Below are 12311 nucleotides of genomic sequence, written 5' to 3'. Positions count from 1 at the left end.
AATAGATGTGTGACTTTGTTAATATTTTTTATAGTAGAAGATTTAAGGATTGTTTTAGTAAATCTTCTATGCATAAAAGTAGTGTTAAAGATTGGAATCTAATTTGAATTTATATCTAGAAAAAGTTATGTAGTGTCAATGGCGCCCCCAAACCGTGTGTACTTTAAAATTGAAGTGTTTGGGCTTTAGGGTTTGCTTTTTGCAAAGGAAATTCCAAAAAAGTTAAATTGGATTTCTGGTTTAACAGGTACTAAATTTTTCTCAGCCACAAGGCCTTTGCCATTTGGCAAATCTTAGATACATTATAAAGCAGTTTCTTCTGTAGCCATGTTTTGCATGTATTGCCAAATACCCAACAGTAACTTTGGACGATCGTGTTCTTGCTTTTTCATGTTAACAGAACTTTCCAATATCTACCAGGCACCTAGGCTGGGCCAGTTTCCTTGGTGGGACAAGAGGGAGAGGGCTGGAGCAGAAACAAGCCAGCTGTTGGATGTTCACAGTAACTAGTAGGAAGAGAAGATAGACAGGAGTGATACTTACTAGGACCTGTTAAGGGGAATTCAGAGGCTGGAAAGGAGCATCAAACTGGAAGGATTGGGGGTGTCTTCTAGGAAGGAAAATATTTGAGTTGCACATGCTGCGGATACAGATTTAGAAATAGGCTTTAGAAAAGGCCTGGGGAAAGGAGGCAGGAGTGTGACAGAGCAGGGGTCTGAGGTGAGCAACTACTGAGTACATTTAGGTTCAAAGGGGCAAGTTTGCCTAAAGGGTGGGAAATGCAGGAATGGCAGGTGAGACTGCAGTGGTAATTTGGGACCTTCTAGAGGGCCTTTGAAGGTTCAACCTTTATTGGGCATTCACTTTGTCACTTTGACCTGCTACATGGGGCTAGTGATGTCTAGGAAATTATCAAGCCAGGTTTTCATTTCTATCCTATTTTTCTTCTAAAATGGGGTTTTCCAGAAGGCTTTGACATGCTGACTTCTGGGAGGGCCTTGAGGCTCAGCTGCTCTTGACTAAAGACTATTTTTAAATTCTTGAGAAGCAAGCTTTTTGATGATGAGGTCAGAGTGGACCATATTTCTGGAGTTGTCTCCCATCTGAAGGAGGCCCTCTGAATGGGTTTGCTTCTAGCTTTTGCGGTGAATGAATTATAAACTGTCTCTAAGCTGGTTGGAGGCTATGTTGGGCTAGATAGCTGGTGCAGGGTGGGTGGGGGATAGGAGTGTCTTTCACACACCTGCTCCCCAGCCACAGCAGCTGCCCTTCCTGTGTGATATGTTGGAATGTCATTGCACCTGAAGCATTTCTCCTTTAAAAATAAAAGAATCCATACTCATTGTACAGATGAGGAAACAGGTACAGGAGAATGTGAGCCAAGGACTGGCCCGAGGTCCCTGGTAAAGTGAAAGAACCCAGGCTAGAAACCACATGGCCCTGTTTTCAACTTGGTGCTCTTACCTTCAGTTGACTCAGCTCCAGGAATCCAAGCCCAGGAGTGCTGGCTACTTCTGATGGGAGTGCAGAGCATTTTGTGAGAGGTACTAGCTGCCACCCCCATCACCACCATGGGGACTCCTGACTAGTGCCCGCATGAGGGTAGCTCCGGCAGAGTCCACATTTCCATTCTGGCCTTCTATTTGGCGCTACCCTACCCCCAGAGAAAGGTGAGATCAACCACGAAAGTAGTTCTACCCTTAGGCCATGACCTTCCCTTTTCTCCAGCCCTGTCAAGTGGTGCTGACATCAATTTTAATGAGGCGGATGATACCGCTGTGTTGACAGTTTGAGAAGGGAGTCAAGTTACCAGCTGACTTAGACTTAAGCTTAGGTTGGCCAAACAGTTGGCTCTGCAGGAAAACCATCAAGATTGCAGCAAGTGTAGAAATTCTTCCCAGAGCCAATTAGGTCAGCCTCATAATCTCTGACCAAGTATCTTATAACTTGTCCCAGGGATGTTGAGAGGGCATATAGAAAAAAGGAAACTACTCTTGGAGTTAACTCTGTCTGATAGAAGGGACTTCACCCCAGGTCAGGAGGAGTTTGTGAGGGGTGGGGATGTTCATTACGGCCCGGCTCCACCTCAGACCTGGAGAAGCAGGAGTGGAGTGTGGGGAGGAGGGCTTCACTGAGAATCCAGAATTCTGTGTTAGCTCTAGCTTGGCCACTGGCTGGTATTTGACTCCCCTCCACTGCCACTCCCTCCTGTGAGTCTCCAGTTCCTCAATGGAAACTATGGGGCCTGAGCTAAAGGAGTTTAGAGCTTTGTTCTGGCTGTACAAATCTAAATGGGATACACTCCAGGTTCTATGCAGCAACAGGGACACTAGTAGTTACTCATGCTTTACTCCCCATTACCCCTGAGCCCTTCCGAGGAGTAGGCAAGGGTTTGTTTGGGCTGGTGGAGTAAAAGGGCTACAGCAGTAGCAGGAGACCTGTGAGGAGGTTAACAGTTATCCAGACAAGGCCGGATGAGGGCTGCACCCTCAGGAGTGCCTGTGAATGAGGTGGCTTCCAAAAACAGTAGGAATACTAGGAAATCCGTCTTACCAGTCAGGTTCCTGTGAGTTCTGGAAGCAGCCTCACAGACTCATTGGCATGAGCATGATGTAGATCTGCCACTAGAGGGCACTAAAGCTTCCAGTCAGAAGGAGCAGAGGGCCATGTACTGAGAAAGGAGGATTCTTTCTAGCCCCTGTGAAATAATACACCATAATCCCCATTTTCCAGATGTGGAATCTAAAGGGATTGGAGGTGAAGTACCCTCCCCAAAGTCACGCAGCCAGTCACTAGCCGGCTTCTCAGCCAGCTCTGCCCAAATCCAAAGCATCCACTCCAAGGGAGTGCACCTCTTTAGGGCCCTCTGGCTCCTGACCCTGTTTTATGAGAAAGTGGGCCTGTTTCTTCCTCCTCGGTCTGGGAGCAAAGTAGAGCCTGGCTAACTGTACCCCGCTGGTTCGGGAGGTTCAGGACAGTGAGAACAGCTAAAGTCTTCAGAGTGGAAACCATGAAACACAGGACAGGCAAATAGCATCCGTCACCATTCATCTTTTCACACTGAGGGAGGCAGCCCTGCATATACCACCTTGGTGAACTTGAAAAGGACCCTTGCTTTCTGGAATTCCGTTTTCCCATTTGTAAATCGGGAGCGCCTTGCCTATTCTCTGCTGAGTGTGAAAGTGCTGGGTGCCTGTGAGGGGTAGCTTCTTGAGAAGAGCTGGGGACAGCCTGTGCCAGTGGCCTCTGTTGGTGCCCAACTAAGCTAAGGTGCATGTGACCAGGGTTCTGCACAGCCATGTACCTGCAAGCAAGGTAGGTGAGAAGCAGGCATCTTAGAGGAGTCAGCCTGGCACGGGGCACTCAGGGAGGGGATGGCAGGACCCTATGGAAACTTGAGAGGTCCACAGGACCCCAGCCAGCCCATGGGGTTGGGAACCCCTGTCAGGCCCTTGGCTTTGTCCACTCCTGTGACTGGGGCATCTCTTGCTTGTCTCTGATTGGCCCTTAGGCCCCCTTCCTGCTGGGACATTGGCCCATTGTTTCCTTGCTTCTGAAGTCACCCAGTGCCTTCCCATAGCTACCTGTCCAAAGCCTACCTACAACCACCCTGCCCATGCTCAGGCCTGACTAGCTCCAGTCTGACCCATCCTGAGCCCCACTGCTGACCAAAGAAATGCTGGTCCCAGTGTGTCCCTGGCATACTACAATTTTTATGGCTCTTTTTTTTTAAAGATGTTTATTTATTCATGAGAGACACAGAGCGAGAGAGAGAGGCAGAGACACAGGCAGAGGGAGAAGCAGGCTCCATGCAGGGAGCCCGATGCGGGACCCAATCCCAGGACTCCAGGATCATGCCCTGGGCTGATGATGGCGCTAAACCACTCAGCCACCCGGGCTGCCCTGTATGGCTCTTTCACATCTATTATCTTGCATCTATTAGGAGGCAGTGTAAGGACTCTGACCCCATCTTTCAAATGAGGGAATTGAGGATCAGGTGACTGTTACAAAATCCTAGAGTGCAGACCAAGGCCGACTTCACTCCCCACTTTGTGCTCTTCCCAGAAAATACTAGGCCAGGGTGAGAGAGCTAACAGGGCTATGGGACCGAGTCTATTGGACTTGGGAGAAGCTCATCTCCAAGGGTCCCTCATGTGGATGGGGACTTCTGAAATCCAGAGCTCTCCACAATGCAAGTGCTTCAGTAGGTGGCAGATAGAAGAAATGGGGACGCCTGGGTGGCTAAAGTCGATCAGGCATCTGTCCTCGGCTCAGGTCGTGATCCCAGGGTCCTGGGATTGAGCCTCATGTCAGGCTCTCTGCTCAGAGGGGAGCCTGGTTCTCCCTCTCCCTCTGCCTGTCACTCCGCCTGCTTGTGTGCTCGCTCTCTCCCTCTCATTGTCTATCAAATATTTTTTAAAAAAGAAAAAGAAGAAATGAAGCTGAGGAAATCCAAGTTCCCACATCTTGGGCCCCTTGAGACCAACCAACCATTCAGTGTCCCACCCTGGACCTGTCATCCCTACACTTGCTCAAGGGATCTCCCCACAGCCTGGCTCTCCTCAGGGACTCAGGTGACGTTCCTGCCTGGTACACACACACAACACAAAACCTTCTGACCTTTCCAGCCTTACTCCTTGTCCTCCCTGGTCCAGCCATCTGCACATTCCTGCATGTTTCACTTTGACTTTGTTCATTCTTCCTCAATCTGTGCAAGCAAAACCTACCCCATCTTCAAGAAGCAGCACAGAGCCTCCCATATGGCCTGGCAGGCTGGCCTGCCTCCCTGGGGTCCTCCTTGATGACCTTGAAGACTTGCTCTCACCATCCTGGCACTGGCCACTCTGCTCCCTGCCTCCCTTCCCCTGCAGATAGTGGGTGCTCTTGCCATGTGTCTGATCCCTTTGCTGTGCCTCACACACTAGCACTCTGTACACACTTCCTCAGTGACCCAAGTGTATTTGTGTCCTGGGGCTGCCATAACAAAATGCTGCAAACTGAATGGCTCAAATAGAAACTTCTTGTCTCACAGTTCTGGGGGCTAGAAATCCAAAATCAAGGTGTCAGGGTTGATTCCTCTGACAGCCATGAGGAAGGATCTGGTCCAGGCCTCTTTACCTGGCTTGTAGATGCTATCTCCTCACTGTGCCTCTTCCCACAGAGTTCTTGTGTGCATGTCTGTGTAAAAATTGTCCTTTTTTTAAATCAGGACACTAGTCACCTTGGCCTAGGGCCCACCCCTAATGACCTCATCTTAACTAATTGCATCTGCAAAGACCCTATTTCCAAACAAGGGCACACTCTGAGGTGCTGGATGTTAGGACTTCAACAGATGCATTTGGGCAGGACACAGTTCAACTCATACTACTAAATGTGTGAATTGTAGAAAAGCTCTGGGCAGAGAATGGCTGTCAGGTGTTTAATCCCCACCCATGCCTGGGTTGGGTGTTTGGACATAGAAGCAATGTAATTAAAACGAGTACTCGGGAACTCAGTTTTTGAGAGCAGAGTCAAATCGTGGTTTGCCTCCTATCAGCTTTCTGATCCTACGTAAGACAGTTCTCTCAAACTACATTTCTCTTTCAAAACATACTAATTCATGTTAATTATCTCCCCCCGCCCCCACAAACCTTATCGGAAAAATTAGTATATTTGGAGGAGCAAAGGGCCAAAGTGGCAGCAGATAATACAAATCAATACAGGGAAGTCTGGAGACCCCAAAATCAGAATCCACCCATCTGGAGCTAACAAAGTTCTCTATTTCCAGATACCCATGGACACCTCCAAAATGCAGGGAAATCCAGGCTCCCTAAAGTAGAAGAAACCAGATCTCTTCTAGTTGAATCCCTCTAATCCTGGAGCCCCGCTGGCAACATTCCTACCTGACTTTGTTCGATACCTCAGTGATGGGGAGCTCATTCTTTATAAGGCAATGCGTTCCATCTTAGAAAAACAGAAAGTTCTTTAGAACAGAAAGGCAGGGTTATCTTTTATTATTATTGTTAGGTAAACAATCTTTTCAAAGAGCTCTTACTGATCCAATTTCCTATAACATTCTAGTTTTGCCCCATGGAGCCACTGAGGGGGGAAAAACACTCTAATTCAGCTTTTTAAATGGAGCCTTGTAAATAGTTGATATCCATCATGCCCTTTAAGCCCCAACCCCCCTTCCCCACAATTTATCTCAGTTGAATGTTCTTTCTTCTTTAAAGATTATTTGTGAGTGTGTGTGTGAGAGAGAGAGAGTGCAAGTGTGCAAGTGGGAGAGGGACAGAGGGAGAGGAAATATCTCAAGGACATATCTCAGAGCTCAGGGCCTGACGCGGGGCTCGATCTCCCCACCCAGAGATCATTGCCAGTCAAAATCAAGAGTCAGACACTCAACCGATTGAGCCACCCAGGTGCCCCTCTCAGTTGAATGTTCTTCAAAGTTTCAACAAATGAATACTCCTGTGACGAGATTCCAATGTCAGGTGCATCCATGTTGTAGTATTCATTAGTACTTCATTCCTTTTTATCACCATGATATTCTATTGTATGGCTATATTACATTTTTTTAATTCATTTTATTCATATTTGTGTAGACATGCTTTCATCTCTCTTGGGTATATACAGGGAGTGGAATTGCTGGTGCAAATGTTTACTCTGTTTAACCTTTTGAGGAACTGCCAGCTGTTTTCCAAAGCAGCTGCACCAGTTTCCATTCCTAGCAGCAGTGCACGAGGCTGCGAATGTCTCCACGTCCTTGTTATTACCCGTCTTTCTGATTCTAGACACCCTCAGGAGTGTGAGGTGGAATCTCATTGTTGCTTTGATTTGCATTTTTCTGATGGTTAATGATGTTGAGCATCTTTTCATGTGCTTATTGGCTGGGATATTCTCTTTTAACACATGTCTGGATCAGTTTGGTTGGCCTCAGGTTGGCAGTATCACATGGTTGAGACACAGTTGCTGCGGGCATTCTGAGCTACTGGGGCTGTTTTTAGAAATAGCTGGGAACTGAGCAGACAACCAGGGGGAGGACTCAGTCTGGGCTGGTGATGAATGTCTCAGAGTTGCCCATGAGATGCAGGAGATCTTGAAGCCCTGGGAACAGATGAGATGGCCAACCTTTCTGAGTGTTGGTTGAGAAGAATTAAAGTTTTTAAGCTTTGGGGGGCTCTTGGAAGCTAAAGGTGAGAAGAGCAGGTGGAGACACATAGTAGAGGCCCATTCTCCTAACCTGGGTGTGGAAGGGGACAGCATCTGTCTGAGTGGGAAGGAGATATGGCTGCTGATAGGCACAGTCAGGATGAGGTCTGAGGGTAGGAAGGAAGGTCCAGCAGGCCACAAGCAGTGGAAACAGACCAGGCAGCCAGAGTTTAGGAATGAGACCCATTCCTACGTCTCAGAGCAGGACAAGAATCTGGGTGGACAGGTCTGGGGGTGTTAGGGGTCGGGCACAGGGATTCTTGTGCAATCCTCACCACTGCCCTCTGGTGGTGGTTGCCTCTCACAGGAAGTTGAGCAGTTCCTCTTCAGCAGGGACAGACTGAGCTGGGAGTGGAACCCAGGCCTGAATCATTCCAAACCCTGTGCTTTCCAGGATACTATATCAGCATCATGTGGTGACCCGGCACAGGAAGGGATTGTTATCATTTGAAAGGAATTTGGGATGGGGGGGTTGGTTTCAACTGTTGAGAAAGATTCTTCTTGACTACCCATGAAAAGGAGCTCCTCTTATTAGTCTCACACAGCACTTGATTTGTTCTTTTCATTGCTCTTATTATTATAATTCATGATTTATATTGTTAAATAAAGAAAACCATGGGCCCCCAGTGGTGTCACTTAGATTAGGCCCAGTTCCCAAAACTGGGTGCAATACTCAGTCTAATTGCAGTTTGCAACCTCCCCCAGAAATGTGGTCTTAACAGGTCATTCAGGAAATTTTTCTTTTCGTCGGAGCCAGGGACTCTGTCACCTGGATCCTCTCCATCCTCCAAAGAAAGATGAGGGAATCTGCAGGATTAGATACCTTATCTATATCCCTAGCAAACAGCCTCCTTTGGAAAACAATCATTTTTCTTTTGTGAATAGTTTTCTTACCTCACGCTCTGTCTACAAAAACCTTCCATTTTGTACAGTTCTCAAAGTGCCCCTCTACTTGCTAGATGGGCTGCTGCCCAATGCATAAATCATTTAATAACGCCACTTAGATCTTCAAACTTACTTGGTCGAATCTTCTTATTTAACAATATCAGTACATGAATGATAGTGTATATTTACTGTAAACTATACATTACAGGAAAGGACCACACTCTTTGTTCCTCACTTTATTCCCGGTCCTGGCGAGGCGCCTGACACACAGTGGGCACTCAGGAATTATTTGTTGGGTGGGTGAATGAGGCCGTACTTGGAAAATGGAGGCAGGAAAGGTGTGTATCACAGGTCAAAATCTTCCAATGGCGCAGGGAGCCCGCTTCTCCCTCTGCCTATGTCTCTGCCTCTCTCTCTCTGTGTGTCTCTCATGAATAAATAAAATCTTAAAAAAAAAAGAAAAAAAAAAAAAAAAGAACAACCTGGGACACCTGTGTGGCTCAGCGGTTGAGTGTCTGCCTTTGGCTCAGGGCGTGATCCCAGAGTCCCAGGATTGAATCCCGCATTGGGCTCCCTGTGGGGATCCTGCTTCTCCCTCTGTCTATGTCTCTGCCTCTTTCTGTGTATTTCTCAGGAATAAATACATAAAATGTTTTTTAAAAATAAAATAAAAACAAAACAAAACCCCAAAATCTTCCAATGGAATATGAGTTGACTTTCAGCTTCCATACCACCCAGGGTATGATGGTTGGCTTATTTTCTCATGGATGATATAAGAATGATGTTTATATTACAGGGATGAGGACCAAGGTTGAGGAAGCAGGAACTAGGTGTGGGTGAGGGTGTAACCAGCAAGGGTGCCTGTAAATGGAACAACTGAGAAACTTGGGAGGATCAGACAACTTGGCCTCTTGACACCAGGGCAGGTCCTTGGCAGCTGGGGTTGAGAGACTTGGGTGGATCAACAATTCATTCACTTCTTCCTCATAGGAACTTTCCAGAAAGTTGACTTCAAGAGCAACTCAGGCAACAGTCATGTTTGCCTAAGAAACTGAAGTCAGTAAACATATGAAGTCAGCTATGTCTCAGTGTTCACTGTCATCTTTCCTTTTCGGCACTTGTGTGTTGAGAAAATATTTATTGGCACCTCTTAAGTGCTAAGTTCTGTGCTTGGTGCTACAGAGACAGTAGGAAACGGTCCAGGTCTGCTCTCAAGGAGCTCCTGGCCCTGCAGGACACTTACAAGACAAGGATCTAAACAACACAGGGATGGAGGTGTAATCTGTCTTGTTCACCATGCTATCCCTCAAGCTTTGCCTTGGGTTTAGTGCTGAGCAGGTGATCCAGACGGTTCCTGACCCAAAGACGTTCACAGCCTAGAGGGAAGACAGACAAGATAAGGGGCAGGTACCAGAAAAGGTAATAAGTGCGCAAGTAAGTAAGAGTCTTATGGGAGTCCAGAGAAGACTGTTGGGGACATCAGAGAAGGTTCTGAGAGAAAGTGGCTTTTATAGTAATGGACCAGAAGGTGGTCAGCCATGGCTCAGTATGGTGGAGGTGGAGGAGTGGGAAGCCTACAGACTCAGAAAACGGCTTACGCCAAGGCCTGGAGGTGAAAGAACATGATCCCTCAGGGTAATTCAAAATAGTTAAGTATAGCTAGAGCACAGAATGGCAAAAGATTAGGCAGGAATGCAAGGCCATAGGCAACTTTATAGGAACCAACTTAAGGAAGGGCTTAGCGTAGTAGGACTGACCAGTGGGGCCTCAGACCCAAGGGTTCCAGGTCTGGGGACTGGATCTCCATCTTCTCTCTCCCTTGATCCTCATGGACCCAGCACTCTGGGTTATCCTAGTTTCTCCCAAACGAAGTTCTTCCTTAACTTCTCCTGCCAATAACAGGGGGGAAAATCCCTCATTGTTTTTAATTTGCTTTTAAGACCTTCACACGTACTCTCATCCATTTCCATATATTGAACATTGATTCATTATCCAAGCAGAAAAGCAACAGAAAGCACTGGAAACCGGCTTTTACAAAAAGGACAAGCGTGAAATGAAAATTGTGTCTTTTCCTTCTATAGTAAGATACAGCACTACTTTCATTTACTGAAAGCTTTTATTTAATCACAAATAACATCAGCTTGGGATCCCTGGGTGGCGCAGCGGTTTGGTGCCTGCCTTTGGCCCAGGGCGCGATCCTGGAGACCCGGGATCGAATCCCACATCGGGCTCCCGGTGCATGGAGCCTGCTTCTCCCTCTGCCTGTGTCTCTGCCTCTCTCTCTCTGTGACTATCATAAATAAATAAAAATTAAAAAAAAAAAAACATCAGCCTAACTTGTTTTGTGGGAAGGTTGTAATTTATTTATTTATTTATTTGGTTTTATTTATTTAATTTTAGAGAGAGTGAGTGAGTGTGATGGAGGGTGGGGGGCAGAGGGAGAATCCCAAGCAGACTCCACACTGACCCCCGAGCCCGATAGGGCTTAATCTCCCCACCCTGAGATGATGACCTGAGTCATCAGAGTCAGATGCTTGGGGCATCTAGGTGGCTCAGTCAGTTAGGTGTCTGCCTTTGGCTCAGGTCATGATCTCGAGGTCCTGGGATCAAGCCTCATGTTGGGCCCCCTGCTCAGTGGGAGCCTACTTCTCCCTCTCCCTCTGCTGCTCCCCCCTACTTGTGCTTGCTCTATCAAACAAATTAATAAAATCTTCAGGGCGCGATCCTGGAGACCCGGGATCGAATCCCACATCGGGCTCCGGTGCATGGAGCCTGCTTCTCCCTCTGCCTGTGTCTCTGCCTCTCTCTCTCTGTGACTATCATAAATAAAAAAAAAAAAAAGTGTCAGATGCTTAACTTCCACCCAGGTGCCCCTATTGGTTTCATTTTAAACCCTCTGAGAAGTGACTTGCCCCAAAGGGCACACAGCTAGTAAATACTGGACTGCAGAGGTTTGTTCCTAACTGGAGGGCATAAGCCTTTGTGTGGTAACATTATTTTCTACGGGGGTAGTTCCTGCTCTTAATTTATGTTCCCTATAAATTCAGAGGTGAGAACTCTGAATTCTGAGATTGTAAAAATCCCCAGAGACATTGAAGCCATAGAAACAAAGTTTTTTTTCTTTCTCTTTTCATTGTGGAGGTTAGTTCTGAGGTGAGGGGAGGAAAATGCAGAGGTTGAGGCTGTGGTACAATGGAAGGAGAGCACTGGACTGACTCTAGGTTCTCTCTGGCTCAGACCTCTACTGAACCTCAAACCTGCCTTTTCTCCTACCTGGTGGGCAGTTTCACTTACATATTTATACCAATGTGTCCAAACCCTACTCTTCTCACCTTCCACCTAGAGGTGCCTCCTCCTTGCTTTTCTCTATTATTACTTTGCTCATCAGTTCGGGTAAAGCAAGCAGAGAATCAGTGTTTTCTTCAAACTGCCTCTTATTTCTGAACTTTGCAAGCTAACAGCATATTGCGGTGGCCCTAGGCCAGAGGCAGACCAGGGTCCTGGTCCGAGCTCTGCTCTGGATTTCTGGATGGCTTTGGACAAGTCAGTGGCACTTTTTTTTTTTTTTTTTAAGATTTTATTTATGTATTCAGAGAGGCAGAGACCTAGGTAGAGAGAGGGAAGCAGGCCCCACGCAGGGAGCCGGATGCGGGACTCCATCCCGGGACCCCAGGATCACGCCCCGAGCCGAAGGCAGATGCTCAACCACTGAGCCACCCAGGGGCCCCTCGGTGAACTTTTTGAACATAAATGGAGACCACTTATTGAAACCTCACTACAGGACAAGTACCGTGACATCATGTCACGAACCTATATAATTTTCCCATTTGGGGGAAAAGGAAAATAAGGTCCAGGAAGACTAACGCGTTCACGACCAAGAACCGGCTAGTGGGAGGGGCTGAGCTCAAAGCAGCTCCGCAGTTCCAACTCCAGAATCCGTTTTTTCCATTACACCGTAGGGAGCCCGCTCCCCACGCCCGAGGCCGCCGTCAGCCACCCGCCGTCTCACTGCCCTAGGGGGAATGGTGGCTCACGGGTGGAGCACGGAGGCCGCGAGCACCACCGCCCCGGCAGCCCGGCCGGCAGCCCGCGGCCCGCTCAGGGGAACCTGGCGGTCGTCCTCGTCCCGCCGCACCGCCCACCTCGCGCAGGCTCCGCCCCCTGCCCCGATTGGCTGGCGGGAGCGACTTGGGGCCCGCGGATTGGCTGCGCGGCCGCGGGCTGACGTGGCGGCG

Source organism: Vulpes lagopus, chromosome 7 (genome assembly GCF_018345385.1).
Source record: "Vulpes lagopus strain Blue_001 chromosome 7, ASM1834538v1, whole genome shotgun sequence".
NCBI lineage: Eukaryota > Metazoa > Chordata > Mammalia > Carnivora > Canidae > Vulpes > Vulpes lagopus.
Note: the sequence above shows the minus strand (reverse complement) of the source record.